At 32.4% G+C, this 21,388-nt stretch overlaps 1 protein-coding gene across 1 annotated transcript in view; it reads left to right on the forward strand.

Moving 5' to 3' along the window:
- The first annotated feature begins 548 nt into the window (after positions 1-548).
- LOC130452448 (leucine-rich repeat-containing protein 24-like) overlaps positions 549-21,388 on the forward strand; it is a 176,690-nt gene continuing 155,850 nt past the window's right edge. Inside the window, exon 1 of the mRNA XM_056791732.1 lies at positions 549-717. The gene's annotated coding sequence lies outside the window, so the exon portion shown is untranslated. The remainder of the gene's footprint in view (positions 718-21,388) is intronic.

Raw genomic sequence — 21,388 nt, forward strand, 5'->3', positions numbered from 1 at the left:
AACAATTTAGAGTATATTCTAAATTATGATTCAAATTTTAGCCTCCAACAGATGTGCCAATGAAATATTCAAAGAAATACATTAAGGCGGATTTAGAAAAGAAACAAAAAAAAACAAAATTAAAAATTGAGTTTACTGTTGGTTTTAACAAATTTTTTCCCTTAAGTATAAATAATAAATCACTTAGTTTGATTCCAAAATGTGGCAACGAATTATAAGCGAATGATTCACGTTACTAGAATTAGGAAAGAAGAAGAGATCTGAAGTCAAGTCAAGAAAGCTATAAAATTGATGGGATTATGACATGGTAGATCGACTTCTTCCTGTTGCCTCGATCCTTAGACCGATAACTAGTCATGAGAAATCGGTATTTAAGTGAATAATCTCGGAAATCATTTCTTGAAATCAACGTAACAGACGACTCAGTACTTCTAAACAAAAACTTCCATCTCACATGTACTCTCAAAGATTACCAACGTTTTATGTGTGATACTTCGACCGGTAGGGAGCGCTCAACTTCACAAAACTCCCTCGCCAGTTGGTAGTTCAGTTTCGAGCTGATCTTCGCGGCCTACATTTCATAGAAGTTCCTAAAGGCAACTCCCACTTCGTACGTTAAATCCAGCGGTGTTACGGTTTTCCGAACAAATGAAATCGGTTGAATTATTTTAAAAAGACGACGTATACTGAGATTGGATTTCATGTAAAATGTTGCATGTAAGTTTTTTGTTAAAACTTTGTTTCTAGCGTTTGAAATAAAAATCGGTGTAAAATTGTGAATGAATATATTTAATGTATATGTATTGAAACTTACCGTACTTATAATATCTATTCACATAGCGGTATCGACACGTTTTATTAAATTCTTAAAAACGATGAAGCATTTAAAAGATGTAGTTATTGGAATGTGTTATTGCATGGAGCGCGTTCATAATACAATATAAAAATATGGAAATTCTTTTACACCGCATCCCTTTTGGACTTCCCAAACTATTTTGACTCTGCTTCGTTTATTGTTCCACTGCTTGTTTCTCGTTATAGAACTCATTCTTTTAGCTGATCTATCTGTCCTTATTTTTTTATGCAAGAATCAATTTTATGTAATTCTCTCTTTATTTTAATAACGTATATACATTTTTCTGATATCAACCCATATCAACCAAGCTTTACTTCTAACTTTCTGTGTTATTGATGTTATAAACAATTACTTATTTTAAAAAGGCAAATGAACACTATCTATTTCACTCCAGAAATGTTTTTGTCCTAAAATACTCATTTCAATTTTTAATTTTTACCAGTTTAGTTCCAAACAGCGTTCACAAGTTGACATGTAGTAGCTGTCTATCTACTAACGATGGTACAACCCGTCGTTATCTTGTTGTTCGACGCTCCCAGCGTTTAAGTATTTTCCTCTAACTTCTGGAAAATGATTATAATCAACCCCAAATTCCTCGGTTTTCAAACATCCATCAAATACAAGTCATTTATCATGAAGATTTCTCCATCATGGGAGAAATAAACTTTAATCAATAGTTTCAACCATAAATAACATGAAACATAGAATATTGGAAAATAAATTTCACATTCCGAATTAGAATTCGTTCAGTTCATTTACTATATGGAGTAATATTTCAATTAACCTGGCTGGTGAATTGAAAAATCATCATTTTTGCACTGTTGAGTAATTTTGGAACTCGAGTTTAGAGTTAGTCAGATGGAATTTGTCAGAGAAAGTCATGAATATTATTAGTAATCTGTGAAATGCTTCTTTCTTTTGGAGTTTATCTTGAAAACGTCGCGAAATTTCAGAAATGTTTTTCAATTGAAAATAGATCGTCGATGTCGAAGAAAATAGGGTGAGTTTTCGACAACCTGGTATTAGTCTTGGTAATTGATAGAGGAAAGCATTTGGTCCTGCGCTCTCATAACAATTTTGATGAAGTATAAAAATTGTACATTCTTTTGAAATCAAAGAGATGTATAAAACTGATTTAGAAAATTCCTTGCAGTGTGACAGTAGGTGAAATTAACGTAATTTTAACGGAGCTGGAATTTTTGGAACCAATGGTGATATTCATACTTAATACATTGCTTACACTATCACTACACCACTACACGCTCACAATTACACTGTCTGACGCGTTTTTCGATAACCAAGTTATCGTTTCTGGAGACTGAAGATAAATTCAAAGCTAATAACTTCACTTACCCTTTGTATACTAAATTTTTTTCTTTGGCAGCGAACATTTTTTTCTCAATTATAGAGTAAGGAGTAGGTCCTTTGTCCTTTGTCTACTCTGAAATGTATTCAACAATTCATTAATGAATACATTTTTGAAATATTTAACATTATACCTATCTGTTTGGCAATTACGACTGGTAGCGTGATAGACAATACTCGAATTTCCGGTCCGTCTATATTTTAAATGAGCTATGTGTTCTTTAAATCAGACATTAACAGTTTTCTTAGCCTGCCCGACATACGTCACGTTGAAAAACCACCCGTCGTTCGACTTTGGCGAGTGTACAAAAATAACAGAGTTTCAAGTGTTTCAAAAATTAAAACTCTCTTCTAGTAACCACCTTTCAAGGGTTATATCACGAAAAGAAGTAGGTCGAGAAAACTTGGTTGAAGTAAAAAGCTATCTTAATTTCACCTCCCGAATTTCGTCGCATGCATTTGGAAAAACCCTGTATATATGACTATTTTCGTGTCTTAAGGAGTACCTCTTTAATTGAGGTTCTTTTGATATTTTCAAAATTTGACGTATTAAATTTTTATGTTCCTTACTAATATTGGTTTCTAACCTTAAATTTTAAATTAGAGGCACTCTAATTTCTTTCCTTTCCTTTGTCTTCTGTCTTTGCTGCCAGCGTGGTATTATCTTCATATAACATCATGCAGTAACAACTGAGATAGTTTATTAACAGATGATGATCTCCCATCTTCCCATATAACCCTTCGTTAAACTTTTAAACCTAATAGAAACCATCCAGAAGAAATAAAAAAACAGTAGCAGATATTTAAAAAAAGTTTTTCATTTCAATCCATCTAAAAAACCTTGATTATGTGATTTTTGGTTGCATATAACTTAACAATTTTAATTTCAATACGACAATGTACAATTTAGCGAAATTATTCAGATTAATGTCTGATTAAACCCAATTGAAAATTAAAATTTCATACATACAGTATAATTCAAAAAGAAATTATTTGATCTACCTAATTCACACCTCATCACAAGCTCAAAGTATAAAACGGTTAATGCATCCAGCATTGGATTAAGAAATAATGGGGCCTGTGGCTAAAATCGACTTACGAGCCCACTTAAGGAAATTGAAAAATTTCTTTCTCATAAAAATTCATATTCTGTATTTATTTCGTTTTCAATGCACAGCCTTGTTAATTACGACAATCGCGCATATAACATTATAGAGCGATGTACATTTTTTATTTTCTTCGAAACCGAGAACAACCTTTCTGCTTCACAATTCGCTATAGGTATCAATTATCTCAATTCGTGTGATTTCGCTTACGCCCTTCTGTCAGAGCTCCGTCGATGTGAATATGCACATAATAAATCATTTACTTCGACATATGGCGGACTGAATAAGTGGCATTTCAATGGTTTTTTTAGAAAATTTCTAATAAATAAATTCCATAATTTTTCTACATGAATGAAATTGAACTGTTCCAACAGCTAATAATTGCTTTTGAGTGCCTCTTTTCCTTGTGTGTAAGTTACTTGTGAATCACTCTTCTACATTCCCCAATTTACATATGCTGCTTTCTTTTTGTCGCTTATTTGATACTAAATTGTATATCGTCAATTTCGGTACGTGTCCTGTCTAACGTCGCTTCCTATCCATCAATGTCCTCCTAGCTAGTCTCATTAGCACTCACATATCTTCCGTTTTCTGAAGTCTTCTAGTCTTGAGTGTAAGTAATTGTCAGTCTAATTATTGTATTGTGAGTTGTTTCCCCTCAAGTATGATAGTTTTGTTGATCTTTTCCTCGAACTTAGCTCGACGTTCACATACATTGACACTTCTACACTAAAATATCAGAACCTCATCACTTGTCGAAAAAGACAGTTTTATCTTCCTATTATTATCATCATATTGAGTCCTTTAGCTACCTAATCATGAATTCTTGAGAGGATCTGTTTTCACTTCCTGCATGTCACATTGTCGAAATAACCTACGATGTTAACATATCTTTCACAAAATATGTATCTTTTCATTTCATGTATATTTTTTAAACAATGTCCATGACGATGTTAAAACGAAGTGAGGAAGTGAGCTTTGTGAATTCCTTTGTCTTATATCCTTTCCTGCCAGTATTGGTTTTATGTCCTTTTTATTAATTCTGACGTGATTTCGGATAACTTTTCCTAGGTTTTCATTGTTTTGCTAGAATCTTGAGGAACTTGACTTGCGTGTAAAAGATATATGACTTCCCCGAGTTCAATGCAATCGAGAACTTTTTCTCGGTCTGCAAAACAAAGATATACAAGTTTGTTATCTTCCATGGAATTTTCTCTCATGACAAAAACTGTTACTGTTCGTCTGAAAGTATAATCAAGCTGTCGATTCTATTCACTATGATATCTGTATATTGAATAGATTATGAACTTTGAAGTAATTTAAGATCTTTTCATCGTCCTTTTAAAACAGAGGTAGTGATAATCAAGCGCCACCGACAGTAGCCCGATAATTTAATTCTTTACCAAAACTTGAAAAACATGTTCTGTGGTATCTCACTTCAAATTTATTTATATATGCGTACAGAAGGTTAAGTTTTGTGACAGGGGGTAGATTATCTCTTGAATGTGGGATTTGTATCCGATAGAGACAGATATATGACTAATAATGGGAATAAAATCTATACATAATTATGTCACATAATGTATTCTTCTTTTCCGTGATAGGCATAGGGATGCTGATGCTGTATACCCTAGATAATATTGACCTACAGCCTGCGGACCCGCCAACATCTGTTGCCCCGAGGTACTGAGATTCATGTCAAATTCCACGTTGTTCTTGGCGCAGACTGTACAAGCTTGGAACTATGTGGCTTATTCTGACCTTACACGCAGAAGACAATCATAAATCATCGTCGCTTCAGTAGTTACTCGTTGGTGAAATTGCGTCAAATTTTATAATAAACCAAAAAATAAACCAAACTTATGATATGTAGGTAAATAATCGTGAAAGTCCGGGCCGAGTCTTGTGTGAGGTAGCAACAGTAAAATGAAGATTTTCATGTAATTTTGACAATTCCAATATCAATACAACTGTGCTTACAAAAAGTGACTGCGTGAACAGTATTTCATGGAAAATTCATATATACATATCTAAAAAGACTCTCAGTGATTGGCCTTATTGAAAGGTGATAGGAAACAACCAATAATTTATATTACATTACCTTAAACTTCAGTCATGCAATATCAAAAAGTCCCGCTGAAGCTTATGTCAAGGTGAAGAAAACAGAACTTCTCCGGAGTGTAGACAAAAAAAAGTGAATACGGAAAATTTCCTTCTGCAGATGAGGATCTGATAGTTTATCACAGCCTTTCTTCACTAAATAAATTAAGTCATTATAATATATTGAAGGTTAAGAAAGATTATCTAAGTAAGATACTGATATGAATAGATTGTACGTAGGTATCTCAAATCGATATGCATACCATCATGGTAAGCGACAGTCTAACCAGGAAACTAGAAAAAGTTAAAGAGCCTAAAGAGAAAGTGCTATGTTGTTTCAAAGATATTCAAGCTGTCTACTGCAGCATATTTCACCTATTAAACACTGGTAATACGAGAAGTCTAACAAACCATTTTCAATATAAATCTAGGGGATAGAATAATAACTTTGGAACCGGGGGACGGTTGCCCACAAGGCTACTATGGTCATTACTAGCCTATTAAACTGTTTGCCAATGCAGAATATGAAGTTGAATATGTCGTTGCGTGCGTGCGGGGTCAGCATGATGATATCATATGGGATCAAATGAAATCTGCACTGAAAATCGCTCATAGAGAGTATGTCAATGAAAATTTGAGCATGTATCCCTCAAAGACTATCCTAGTTCTATTAACTAGGAGAAACAACTACTTACCATGTCAGATATTGTATATCTCAGGATTACCTTCGATCAGAGACTAGCTTGGATACTAACTTTAAAGCATATAGCACAAATTGTACGAATAAGCCAAGCAGCTTTCGAATGGTGTCCAAGAACAGAAACATTAAGGAATCAACACTAAATAAGCTGCAAACAGCTCCTTGTCTTACAATAACAGATGCGTTACTATGATGTTCCACAGCAGCACTAGTGGTCATCTTAGTATTGCCTGACTAGAGACGTCTATAAGAAGTAAGGGAATAAAGTGGGCAATAAAGTAGGCAATAACAGCATGCAAGGCACCGGACATGAAGCCCGGTGCCCTAACTAAAAATCTAAGCATTTTGAAGGATTGTAAGGAGTCGATAATGCCACGGATGCCATATCTTCAAAACTAAGCTTTATCAAAAACAGAATAACAAGTCGACAGCAACGGATAATGTAGAGTTTTGGTTCTTACGAGGCCTACTGTTATTCGACACATACGAAAAAGCTGTTCACCTGACGGAAAAGTTGAGTCAATTCTTTTCATAGGATCACAACCTTTATACATTTCTCGAAAAGCCATTAAGTCACGGTCATGAATTGGAAAAACAAAAAGAGATCAGAAACATAGAGTAAAACCTCGCCCCAAGTTTGAAACAATCGAAGAGATTTTTTCCTTATTCTGCCAAGAGATCTCAAAAGGCCTCTTAATTGAACAAAGATGAGCAAAGGATGAATGATCATTGGACACTATCGGGTGAATGATTATCTGAAGAACATCGTAGGATCTCCCAACATCTCCAGTCGTTTCTACAAGAAAACAAAAGAAATCGCTTGACACTTCCTCTGTGAGTGCGACACTGTCCGAGGTACATAATAGATCCAAGTGTTAGCAAGGTAGATTCACGGCTTTTGCGCCTTATCTAATCGAACAAAACTCAAATATTTGGAGATATCCATCCTAATTCTGCATGAAAATAGGGGTTTTGATGAAAATAAGTTCCGTTTTTATTCTCTTGCAGAAGTTTTGCAATAACATTAAGAGTAAGAGAAAATTCATAATATTGGCAAAAAAATGTTTAGTACTAACCATAGATCACAATCGTCGGTATTTTATACCGATTTTTATACTAAAGTCGGTACATATACCCTCTCAAAAGATATCATAACGTTAATTACTCATAGGCTCCCAAACTCTTTACTTCGAAGAATTATTTATATAGAAACAATGTACCAGTACATTCCGCACATAATGAGTGCATAAAAATTTATATAGATTTAATGATGATGAATAATCGTTGGCACTTGGCCCAATTTCCATTACAAGTGTTCATATATCTTTGAATCGAACCAATAAAAAGGTGCTCGCCATATCCAACTACTTCCAATACAAAACATAACAATACAAAGTTCGCCGGGTTAGCTAGTCCCCTATATCTCATTTGCGTACGCCACGATAAGTAAAATATTAATATGCCTGTGGTATTCTCATTTAGATATTTCTTATCAAATCAAAAAAGGGTCACGTTATTATTGTGAGACACAGATTTATAATTAAGAAGGTATCGATATAAGCAAGAGATACTTTTCACACCGTAATCGATTGAACTGAAAATTCCCCTAGATAAACTGTAGGAAAAGAAAAAATGATTAATAATTATTTCTATATTTGAACCGATTCTAAATTATACAAATTAAAATTCTTCGTCTAAGTTCGAGTGATCACGTTTCAGAGCACTACGTGGGAATCCTATGAAAATCGCTCAACTTTCGCGGAAAATTTCTGTAATTTTCATTTGAGAGTCGAAATGCTATAAAAAAGGGGGTTTCTCCGACCGATCGATCTAATTGGGAGTATGAAAGCAAAAATATATTCTGCTCCATACTGCTTCACATGTAGTACCGAGATTACTAAGAAACCAAAAGATCAGCTTTATAAATACAGATTAAATTTCAAATATAGATAATATTATTTGAAATACATTTCCATTTTTATACATATATATACAGGGGGTTTCAAAAAAAGTGATCTCGTCTCTATGATATACAGAAAACTGAAAAATCTTATATTATTAAACAAAATTTCAAGTGAACTTGAATATCATAAAAATTACAAGATGAAAATTTAAAAAAAGGCTAATAATATAAAATAGAATTCAATTAGAGTAGATGTTCAAAATGTCCTCCGTATTCACGATTATACAAATCTATCCTTTTTTCCAAAGAATCCGTTAATGCGGTTAGCCTTAAATCTTCTTATATCTCGTATAAGTGATTGCTTGAAAAATCCAGGTACATATCACGATTCCAATTTCCAGGTAGAATGTGATAACATATCAATTTATTACCAAAAGTTGCTGCCAAAACATTAACTTTGAATATCTCATCACACCAATAGTGTACATTATGGGTGTCGAAATTTTGATTGATGGCGTCTTTTTCTTGACAAAAATCCCCTCTAACTAACTAGAAGACTAATTTGTTTGTCCTGCCATATTCCTGACGCTGACTGTTGGATTTTGATGAACTAAATTTAAAATCATATTTTCCTTATTAATGGTTCTTGTTGTTCTTGGCGTACCATAATTTATTTTTTTAGGTCTCACATTCCTAGTTCCTCGACAACGGGGTTCAATTGCTCTAAATGATTTTTCACTTGGTAAGTTTCTTCGAAGAAACTTTTCTGTACAATACGTAACAGCTGCACTGTAGTTTCCTAAACACACGCCTAAGGTTAATAACATGTCAGTTATTCAAAATTTCAGTACATTTGGATGAACAATATCTCATTCAACAAATAACAAGGTTCCAGAAATTAATCATTATTTATTCAACGTCATAAATATCAATGAATGACAATTTTCAATGGCAAATTCAGAGATGATGCTATTGCCATCTAAAATTCAAAGTTAAAACCTGAGTATGAAACAAACACTTTGAGTCCCAGAACCGCACGTCATAATCATCGAATGGTTGTTTGTTTTATACTAAGGCCTCCAATTGTTTGAATTACTGGAACACCAACCTTATTTACCAGATGTGGCTCTGTCCGACTATCATATCTTTCCTCAACTGAAAAAAAGTTTAAAAGGTCGTAAATTTTCTTTCAACGAGGAGTTGTGGTTTGCAGAGCGAGAAGAACCATTTTTGTTAAAGGTCTGGAGACGCTGCAGGTTCGCTGTAATAAATGTATTCAATTAAGAGGAGAATATGTTGAGTAATAAAATATTTTGACATGAAATTTTGTTTGGTTCTATAGTAGGCTAAGAATTTTTCAAAATACTCTCTTAATTAATTTTCTTGATGTCACATTATATAAAATTAACAATAAAATGAGAATAGAATCGTATACGAAAGCAATTTGATCCTCAGGATATTTAAACTTCGATTCGTGTCTGCCTATGTCACAAAAAAGTTCAGTGATGATAAGTTTGGCTGATAGATCTATCCAACTATCAGGTCCTGAATTTAGATGTTTAGCTATTCAAAAAGCAAAAACTGCATTGAAAGAAAATAATTATCCGGAAAAAATAATAACATATCCAAGAAAAGGATAAACACATACTACAATCAATTAAAAAACAAAACAGAAACGAAAATTCAAAACATAAAACATTTTTCCTTACGATATGTACAAGGACTTTCCCAATAATTATCGAATTATATCAATAAATATGATATTAGTATAAGTCATAAAGGACATAATACATTATCCGAATATTTCACTAAATCTAATTAGTTTCTTGTACAAGATCGATTATATAAAAACTTTTTCCACCACAATGATATGTAGCGTAATTCCATGGTTTTTTATATTTCAGTATGTTTCTAATTACACGTTTTTTGACTAAAAACAGAGAAGATTCTAAAATTTTGGTTCAATTTCAAAAACAGCAAACGTCTGAGTGGAGTTGATCAAGTTAAGAGTCAATAGAAATATCCTTCTATTTATTATTAATGTAAGATGATAAACATTCTGAGATAAAGCTGCTCCCTAAACTCTAAAATGTTCACTGTAGCAGAAGGGTTAATGTCAACATGACTATTAAATACCCAGTACTGCTTGTTATTCCTCCAAAATTTACTTAATAAAACTAACATGTGGTGATTCAGATCCATGAGAGAAGCTAATTAATAAGAGATGTTCATACATGTTTAGTTAAGAACAAAATTGTTTCTTTGATCTAGATAATAATACAATAACCTAAAAAAAGAGGAAAAGCTTTTATGTAATCGAAATCTACCAGGAAAATATCCATGAATGGTTGATAATACGAGAGTTGCTACTTGAGTTTTGAGATATGATAACATAGGTGTGAATATGTCAATGCTGACATTGCCATCATAAAATTTGATATTTTCAATGTACTCAGAATGGGTTTTGTTTACACATACTTGGAATATTCATTTTGATAAAAAAATGGAATTAAACCGCGATCATTTCCATCCGATGATTTTGTATGACATACGACGTGGATTAAACCAATAGCAGTGTGCCGATCAACTCGCTTCAAGTTTTGGTAATGACGCATTTCGCTACAGGATGAATTTCGTGAAAGTCGTCCAAAATGGGCTGTGTGCCAGAAAACATCGATGGTGTGAACTGATATTGCAAGATCCTCATTTGACATACTTAGACATTAGGTACAATCGTATACATTCAATATTGCATGAACATTTGGCTGTCAAAAATATTTGTTCGCATAGTTTTTTCAGAATATTTGGACATGTCGCCACTGTTCAATTAGAGCAGCGTGGAACGGTCAATTCTGTATGCTATACCTGTTTGTGAGAAGTGTTTGTAAAAATAAAGGAAACTAATCGCAGAAGAATCATTCTCCATCACGACAATGCCAGCTTTTACACAAAAGTTCAAATAAAAACGTTTTGGAACAGTCAAAACATCGAATTGATGAGTCATCCGCCTTGTTTCGCACCCAATGATTTCTTATTTTCGCAGATGAAAAAAAAGTTACAAGGTCAAAGATTTTCTTTACCTGAAGATGCATTCAAATCCCATATTTTAGAGGTACCTATGTCGGAATGGAATTAGACAATTGATTCAAACGCGTCTCATTTTACACCTTAAAGTGGCAACTCTCGTACCATTTTTAGTTATCCTATTCAAATCATTATCCAACTTCTTTTGTTTCTGAATGCTCCTGTTACACATATTTCAACATACTGGAATAACAACACCTTATATTTTCTCATAATATGTGCTTGTTCCATTATATTATGGTGGAGGTGGAGGTGGAGGATGGAGGTCCTAACGTCCTCCATCCGACGATCTGTATCAAAAGTCTGTTTTTTTGGTTTTCTTATTACTCCAGAATGAAAGTTTTTAGGTCTTTATCGTCTTCAAATGTTATTAACCGTGAGTATGAATGCGTTTATAGCATTGACCCTAGGAAGTGGTAAGTGGTCTAGAGAGTGCTTGGAATTTCGGGATAAATATACGTAAGAAAATTTGTTAGGGGAAATAGTGCGCACAGACCTAATGACTACGCAAAGTAACTGTACGAGGACCATAAAACATTTGAAGATTTCATGATATTGTTAAGTAGTCTCATAACAAAACAGGATTTCTCTATGCGTGAATCTTTACCAGTCTCTCAACATTAACTTGTCCATTACCAGTCTTTTTTAGAATATTGATTTTCTCAACATCTAGTGATTTTTCAGCAAGACACTTCCAAAATCCCGTCACTTTTTAATTGCATTTATTCTATTGTTTTTATCCGACTAGTCTCTCAATCTTATTGCCCACAACATCACATCATCCACCAAATTTTTTCCAGAAGTTTTGCCACTATTTCTGTTGTTCTTTGCACATGCGATCTTTATTGTTTCAAGGCGTAATCTGAGATCTTATGTGACGAGCACCATTGCACATTATCAGAAAGGTTTATAAAAAACATCTTCAAATGAAATTTCAACCAAACACGTTAAAAATCACACATTTCAAATAAAGATGCAAAAATTTGACATACACTTATTACAAACAAAAATTTGATGAATACTTTGATCGCCTACAAAGCTCTTGACTCTCAGTGATATACTCAAATTTCTGTCTAAACTCATTCCTTTGTATATTTATTAAATCAATTATTTTTCTTCTTTTAACAGTAGCATCATAAATTTTGCAAAATAGTGTATAATTTACAATTTTCTCTGCAGTTCAGAGCGTACTGATATTCTTTGTTAGACGTTGTTTTTCTTTATTTTCAAAGCTCTGATAACGTTTGATTATTTCTCTTGATTATTTTTATTGTCCTTTTTAATAATAAAAATTGAGCAGTGGATAATTGGCAATTTTGTATTTCACAGAAGTAACAGTTGTGACTGATCCAAATAAGAAAACATTATATCGAAAAAAAGTATAACGTACTCGATTAACAAAATGTGGGTATTGAGATACTCATTATATAACCCACTGGAAACGTTCCCAAAATAGTTGACGTCAAACAAGAATTTTTGATGATACAGGATAACCTCGAGAACTCTAGGATGATGTTTAGAAATCGAGCGAGAACGCAATTAAACTCATGCAAAGTTTTTTCTAACTCGTACAAGATAATTTTGAAATATTAAGAAAGCGGTGTAGCCTCAGGAAACCATTTATCTTTAGTTTGACTTCATTGCTCACCAAAAATATCAGCATAACATACTTGGGAACGGATTTTCTTAACATTCTAAAAAAATGACAAGTGCACAGAAAATACTCATTTGAAAAGTCGTTGAAAATAATGTACTATTATAGGAGAACATCAAAAAAGTTGTCATTCACTCAATTATAATTAGTATCTAACTGAACGATCAGCTCACAATGATGAAAATAGGTTTTCAGAACTATTGGAAGAGAAAATAACCGTGCGTAATTATCATCAATAGTTAACGATAATCTGTAGCTGTTAAAAGAGCTGAATATTCGTAAATAATATACTTTTCTAACTTATCAATTGACTACTAATAATGAGAGATAAACTTAGGCACTAGCGCAAATCATTGGTATATGCCTCAGCAATTACTGGGTATATCCGTCAAGGTTTAGATTTAAATATTTATCAATCGGAATGGAACAATTTGTCGTCATTAATCAAAATACGATCCTTCTTCATCAATAAACTTCGGCCATCGAGATTTCGATGCAGTTTTTGCTTCCTGGAAGGCTTCGACAGGGATGTCTCTCAGCGACCTCGTCATAATAATTCTAATATTGTCCAGAGTCTCCAGATGTGGTTTGGGTCGAGAGAACAGAAATTTCTTGGTGGAGCTTCCAGGAATCCTCGATATCCGGCCTGACGCGGTTGACTTATTGTTTCAATATTCATACCACTTCAACGTAAAATTCAGTACTAAAGGATCGAGAGACAATCATCCTCAGAGGCTTTCAGAAGCATTGCGAAAGTCTCGCGAAAAACTTGATTTCGCACCGCTACTCGATCGTTATTTCTAATCTGACCTCGTCCGCGTCCTGTCGCTTCAGAAACTCGGAGCTTGGTCTATTGTATTGTCAAAACCTACCTCTATCTAGCTTTTACGCCCAAACGCGCACTGCGACGTAGTCGCTTCATAAAACAATTTAATGTATTATTTTCCAGACATAGTACTCAATTTTGACTGAACCTGAAACCAAACCATAGAAGTTAAATAATAATAGATTGACATATTTACCTATACACTTCCGTTTCAAAAATGTAATGTTATTGGCGTAAGAAAGAAAGTGCTTTATTTGACAATTGATTAATTAGGACAAGCTGATTACACTGTTCACACTACCACAACACCAAAACTCAAAATTGACACGTGTTTCTATTACCAAGTTATCGTCTTCAGAGACTAGAGATACACTAAAACCTATTTACTTAAACTTCCTATTTATACTCTCCCACTATTGAACTTCCTTCCGCGAAAAACAATTCCAGAGGATAAATCCACTTCGGTGGGAAATTTGAGAATTATTCCTTAACTAATAAACTATGGAGTGGACTGTTAATAATAAGCATTTGGTTTCTGTTTAAACAATACTCAAATTTAACAATCTCAATGTTTTCAAATGCAATTAACAATTTATTGGTAGCATTTTTGAGAACATGGCAAAAACGCAGTTAAAGCTCATGTAATATAATTCAGAGAAAGACCTTGGACGTATTTATTGCAAATAACATAAATTTTGTTCCTTTGATCGTATATAGGGTTGTTATAAAGCTGTTAGAAATAACATATCAACATACTCTTTCTGATTATAATATGATTGGAGAACAACAAAAAAGTTACATATATATTTTGAGTGTTATCGACGGGTAAATTAATGGAGCGGATGTTGAAAATGTTTTCTACTCTCTACTTGGCAGACCTCCAGGCGATAATAATCCTAAGTCAATGTTGAATAGCGTACAAAAAAAGTGAAAAGTGGTTGAATTTTTCTTAACAACTTTCTTGCCTTAATAAATATTGGATTATTTTATTACTAGAATATCTGGAATAAATCGAATTCGACAGTGTAATTTATTAATGCGTGTCCCTTTCAATTTATCATATTAAACATGTACTTATATTATAAGAGAGGAAGTGAATCAAAAGATGTGAGATGTGGAAATTGACTACGAAGTCAAATTAAATATTCTATAATTTGATTTGTGATAATCACAAAATTGGAGAGCATACTACAAGTGGCCGGCTATATATTTTGGACGAATATGAAAAATTGCACACTGCAGATCCACATTTGTCAACAATCTCATTTGCCCAAAATTATGCTGCATCCTTGGTATGAAAAATATACTTCGACCAAGACCTTATGAAGGATGACTATGTCAATAAATATACTTCTGTCTAATCCCGTTACTATTTATCTAAATAGAGTAGTTAACAAGATTCATCATATTTTCAGGAAAGATAGTCCGCATGGAATATACGAAGCTTGTACCCAGCGGGTTGAAAAAATAAATTTTTTTACAAGTATCATCAACGGGATTAGTTATAGTTGTCGAATTTTATAATGGAGTAGATCCAGGTATTTCTTTTAAAATACTATGATTTAAAAAAGCGGGCCTATCCCCACATATTTGTGTTATTGTCAGAGAGTATCTCGATGAAATATTTGCATGCTACTAGTTGAAGATGAGTAAAATTGGATAACGACCAAGATCACCAGACTCTAAAACTAAATTGGATCACTTTCGTTAGAGACATTCGAAAGACAAAGTTTATCAACATAGAAAAGCTAATATTGAAGATCTAAAAAATATAATTAGAGTATATTACTCGTAAATCGGCATACCAGGAAAATCTATATGGAATTACCTAGACGGTTTTTAGGAGACAAAATCCATTTTCAAAATGGGTTGAGAGTTTCAATTGAGAAAATGTTTTAATATCCTAGAAATATATGTCCAGTGAAAAATTAATTTTAAGTTACGAAAATATCTACAGGGTGCCTAATTTTTTCAAGTACAGGAAAACTCCTTTCATTACTGCCTCTAGAACTTTTTGAAGTTCAAAGTCTTGTTTCTGTAATTTTTTCCGCAAATTAGTTTTTCAATAGGTTATTCACTACACTCACTCATGTCAAGGGCTTCGAAATACGAGAAGCAGAAAATATGGTTCAATTTTCATTTTTGCAGAATCCATTGAGATTATGAAGTTAATCGATCTTACTCTGGGAGGATTATCTAGATATAAGAAACAAATTCACATTCATTAAAGCAAATTTATTAAAACTAACTTTCTGCCCTATTAATATTTTCAATGGGTGGAATAGTTATTTGTATGAAAGTGCTACTTATTTTTAGATGACGCATAAGATCCAAAACTTTTTCTGAGAAAGGAAAATAAATAATAGAGAATTATAAACATTTTATTTATTGAACAATATAATGTCCTTAATGATATTTGCAATGTCAATATCAATAATATGCAAAAAGTAATGTTGATCTACTAGATGTTGATGGAATCTCTGTAGCAAAGCATTCAATCCATAATTTTGTTTTTACTATGCTGTCGTTTTTTTATTTCCATTCGTAGCCTACTAGTTTAACTACACTAGTTCAGGAAGTGTCTTTTGGTATATTTTTGCATCAGATTTCTAGCAATATCAGAAATTTCTTTTTTTCCTTCAACTACCTCCGAGAGCATCGTTTTAAAACCTGCCATCCATTTACCATTCACAATATTATTTGGAGAAAACATGTTTTGGTTAAATTTCGTTTTTCACATGGTTTTCAATTATTCCGAAAGAGCTCCTATTCTTTAATTATGAATTATACAACCCATAATTCATAAGTTATTCTGAGAAATAATCATAATTATACTACTGATGTTAATCTGAAGCTATGGAAGGAGTCAAAGAACATCAAACAAATCTTCTGTTTATGCTTGAGACTAATAATTATATCAACATTCTTTTCTGCATTATTTTGGAACCTGTTGTGAAATTCCTTTCAAAATTATGGCGATATCGAAAGAAATATTGATTTTAAGTGTTTCTAATTTCGTGAATAACGATTAAAAACTATTAATAAAGAAGTTTGTTAAGGATTCTCTCCACATCATTTTAAAGAATATTAATTCTCCAAATTTCCTCATCTTATTGAAAAAAAAGACAATTAATCTTTAAAATTGCTATAGATGGTGGGAGGGCGCACATTTTCAAGTTGATGAGAATTTAGAAGTGGAGTAGAATTCTATGAAAAAATATTCTTATAGAATATAAAAAATAGAACAAGGGCCAGTGACCAATTTTAGGTGGTCATTTCAAAAGTCATGAAACTTTTCATAGTCAAACATTAATATCTACAGACGCTGAAAAGCCACTTCTGGCAGCCCTATGTGACCGGGATGAACTACCCTAAATTTTTAAAGAGAGTCAGAAATAAGACTCAATTTTGTTAAAATATAAGTCATAAAATCCTAGGAAATTACTTTCGACAGTATTATTACTTCAAAAAATTTTTGGCAGAACATTTAGATCCCTCCTAATTGTTGACAGAACATTCTAAATTTTTATAAAAAAAATCCAAATTTGTCTTTTCATCAGTCTTGAAATTTTAGCATAATAAATAAAATTGATTAATAAGTCATAATATCTAATGCCAGAAAGAAATTTCAACAGTCTGCCAGAGCGAAAAACGTGTTCGTGCGAGTGCGAGCAATGCATATGGAAACCTGTAAGTGTGAGAGCGCTTATTGAGCGTCTGTAGACTTTATTGGACAAAATATAATCTAGTGGAGTAGGAAATGAAAGAGTCGGCTCGAATAGCTCTAAGTTGACGATAAATTATGTTTTGGCGTGCTGGCTCAGAAGCTTAGTTATTTCACAATTTAATTATCAGAGTTATGATCTACCTCTCTAACCTATCTTTATCCAGGCTTAGATATAAGAAATGAAAAAAATGAAGAAATCTAAATGTTTCGTATGAATGCCAAGTACATCATAATTGAAATTCACAGGAAATTCCTGGATAGGGGCCCAAGAGGAGACAAAGTTATGATACAGGGCGTTTCGGGACTTGGTGATTAGATGACGTGAAAATAATACTGTGACATGAGAAAAATTTATAGTTATAGGCCTTTAAAGTTGCTAAATCAGAACTTATATTTGAGTATATTTTCGAAATTATACAATCGAACATCATGAACTTTTCATTGATGATTACTACTATCTGAAGGTCAGGGGCGACTCATGCCCGATGGTTTACAATTTACAATTTACAATAACTTCTTCACAATCTAAGGATAGCAAAAATAAATTTTTCAATCGCTTTTTCAATAAAAAGGTATGTTTGGTTTAGAAGATATGTAGATTTTCAGATCGTTATATTTTTTTTATGGAAAATTCTGTGGAAGATAGATCGCAACTTACGGAAAATAGATTTTTCTACATTAAATAACTTTGTTTCTATTATTTTTTATGATATTTTAGGAAGCGTCTTACCGAAAAAACATGGTAAGGTCAACAACGAACTATAACAATAATAGTTGATCCTGATCCCACAACTAGCTTACGCAAAATATCACTAAATTTAACGCATAAACGATAACTATCCATAGGATTCTCTAGGAGAAGCTTCTCTACCCTTTTTAACATAACATTTTATTTGATAAGTTGTAGGCTAACCAAATACATTTTTCTATATTTCAAATTTTTCCCTATGTAACACGATGTTCGACACTATGCAGTTCAATTAGAAATGTTTGATCAACAATACGTTATACTGAATAGACCATCAGGAATTGAATTTTGTGAAATTCAATCGCAAAAGGTAAATAGAAACTCTCATATTTTTTTCCGATGAATAGTTGATCTCCACAATTACAACATTGAAATAGTATTCGAGACCGTACAACACAAATGCCATTGATGTTAATGTTTGGACGGTATTATTGATACAACTATTATTTAAACAGATCTTATTAGAAATACAGTAGCAATTTCAACAATATTTTTCCCTAGCAGGACGGTACAATACTTTGATTCCCCAGTTTGCATTGTGCACAAGAAAAAAACATTATGAATAGAATACTGGTAAAAATATGTTAAAAACCAAATCGGCGATTGCACATTTACGCAGTATCTTTTTAAAATTGACTACTCAGTCAATACAAGTGAATTGGAAAATGTTATTGAAGAATAAGAATAAATTGATGAATTATCAATAGTAATATGGATGACAACAGGCTAACACAAACGTGGCGCAAAAAAGAAGATAAAATATAAATATGAAATATTAAATCAAATTGGATGCTAAATAAGTAAATCAATTATACATCAATAATAATAATTAATTATGACATACAGATATCAGCGTTTTGAAGACTATACTAAACCGCGCCACAAGATTCTCAACTAGGTACAGATGTTTGACTATAATCTTGAAGAGCCAAATAAATTAGTTTTAATTAACAGAATGGAAAGTCTATACCCAATAACCTGGTACCTATTTTACCAAACTGGGGTAATAATCTGAAAGCTCAAACAACTGGACAAAAATATACAAGTTTCATTATTAATGAAAATAAAGGAGTTATTTACAGTTCACTAAATATTGTAAATTGATTGACTGGAAAAGTAAGGGTTATCCAGATGGGGTTACCCAGATAAATAAATTGATGAAAAACAAGTACGAACGTGTAATAATCTAGTGGTTTGCAATATAAAACAATGTCAATGTCACAATTGGTTATCTCTGACCAATGCTTCCGTCCAATTTTAAACAACCAATATACTTTACGAAACAAAATAAAATACATTAAACATGACCTTAAATAAGAGTTATACATAAACTGTACAGGAAAATTACTAAATATGACTTTAAAACGCTGCAAAAAATCAAGGACTGAAAATAAATCAAAAGAAAACAAAGTCTATGGTACTCGGACAAAATGTGATTGGTAGAAAAGAATACATAGAGATCAAAGCGGAATAGGACAAGAATATGAGAATTGTGAATTCGAACACTGTCAAATAACAATGGAGAGCGGACTGAAATTGAAATGAATATCCAAAGGAAGTTATGCCATGAAAATATTGACTAAATATAAAGAGCAGAGGAGTTATCTACAGCAGCAAAAATTAGTTTATATCGAACAATAATGCGACCAATAGTTACACACGGAAGTGTAACATAGGTTTCAATAAAGGCTAAATAAACAAAACTGGTTATATGGGAACGGAATGTGTTGAGCAAGATTTTTGGATAACTAAAAAGTGAAGGACTTTAAAGAAAAAGAATTAACAAAAAATTGAAGGATTTGTATAAATACCTATCAATAACAAGATACATGAAAGCCCAAAGAGTTAGATGTTTGGAACATACTAAAAGAATGCCAGGAAATAGATTTGCAAGAAGGGGTAGGGGGTACAAGAAGAAGGGTAGACCATAGAAAAATGGTTGAAGACAGAAGGATATTAGAGAGGTAGAACGGAATTGAAGCGCAAAAGTACAAAATCGCATTTTGTGGAAAAGAAATGTGAAGAGCTGATGAAGAAAGGAAAATAAATCATGTACCTTGAAGGCCTGTAGTATTGTAAACATATATTGTTTAGTTAATTCAGTATTTTATAAACTGTCTGATATGTCTGTTTTATTTAAAAACGTACATTTTATATATTTTGTACATTACTTTATTATAACCCCATATATGATTACATTCATTCCATTTTTATTTTCATAATAACTGTTAATGATCTCCATACTGCGACACTGTTTTAAAAACCTGGAAAACCTCTTTATAAGACTACTGTGTAGTCAAAATTCAACACACGAGTATTATCAGATTACGGTTCCGTGGTAAATTGTAGTTTATAAAGTTTTGGAAACACTTTGAAGTTCTGTATGGTTGGACTTCAAGTTTGGTTAATACCAACACTGAAAATAAAACTATGAGACCGAACGACTATTGTATAAGCGTTTCTGTAATGGACTCGAAATACAACTGATTCATAGAATCTGTTAGACATGTGGTAGCAGTTTGGAAATGAAATTTATTGAGAACAAGCTCAATAGTCGTTCACTGATGTTACATTGAACTCAATTTTATCGGTTTTACGTTATTAAATTGTTTGATCAGCTGAAACGCACATACATTTGCAGAAGAAATAATTTCATCAAATGTTCACTTCCACTAAAATATAAAATTATGTTAGTATACCGTAGGGAATTATATCTATCCAAATTTTGAAAATTTTTAGTTAGGTTTCTTTTTCATTTAGACAAAAATCGCGCGAGAGTTAGTTTCTTAGAAGACTTTTATTTTTTGTCTGTTAGTTGATTTGAGAAATTCTATTCATATATCATGAATAATTCAATTGTGAAACTTTTTTTATTTTCATAATTTTCCAAAAAACTTCGTCATTTTCGAAGAAAAGTTGAATAATTGGAAACATGTTTTCAACAATGTTATTTAAATGGTTACAAAGAGTGAAGAGTTGACTCTTTCGCAAGTTTCACACTCATTCGAACAGGACGTTTTCTATGAACACTTTCCTGTCAACAATAGAAAATCTGTGAGGAACTACGCGATTAGTAAACCTCCTTCAATATTCTTCCACGCTTTTTTTCCAAAATTAAAATTTTACAGCCATTAGAAAAAGAATACCAATTCTATATGGTTATTGTCATTTGATGTATAAATCCATATCAACTCATGACTCTCTTTAGCTTCTTAAATAACATTCTCAAATATCTTAGAAGTTTATAAAAAATTCAAAAATAAATTATGGTATAAAAATGAAATTCCACACATCAAATCACTAATAAAAACCTTCTATG

The sequence above is a fragment of the Diorhabda sublineata genome, chromosome 1 (assembly GCF_026230105.1).
Source record: "Diorhabda sublineata isolate icDioSubl1.1 chromosome 1, icDioSubl1.1, whole genome shotgun sequence".
NCBI classification, from domain to species: Eukaryota; Metazoa; Arthropoda; class Insecta; order Coleoptera; family Chrysomelidae; genus Diorhabda; species Diorhabda sublineata.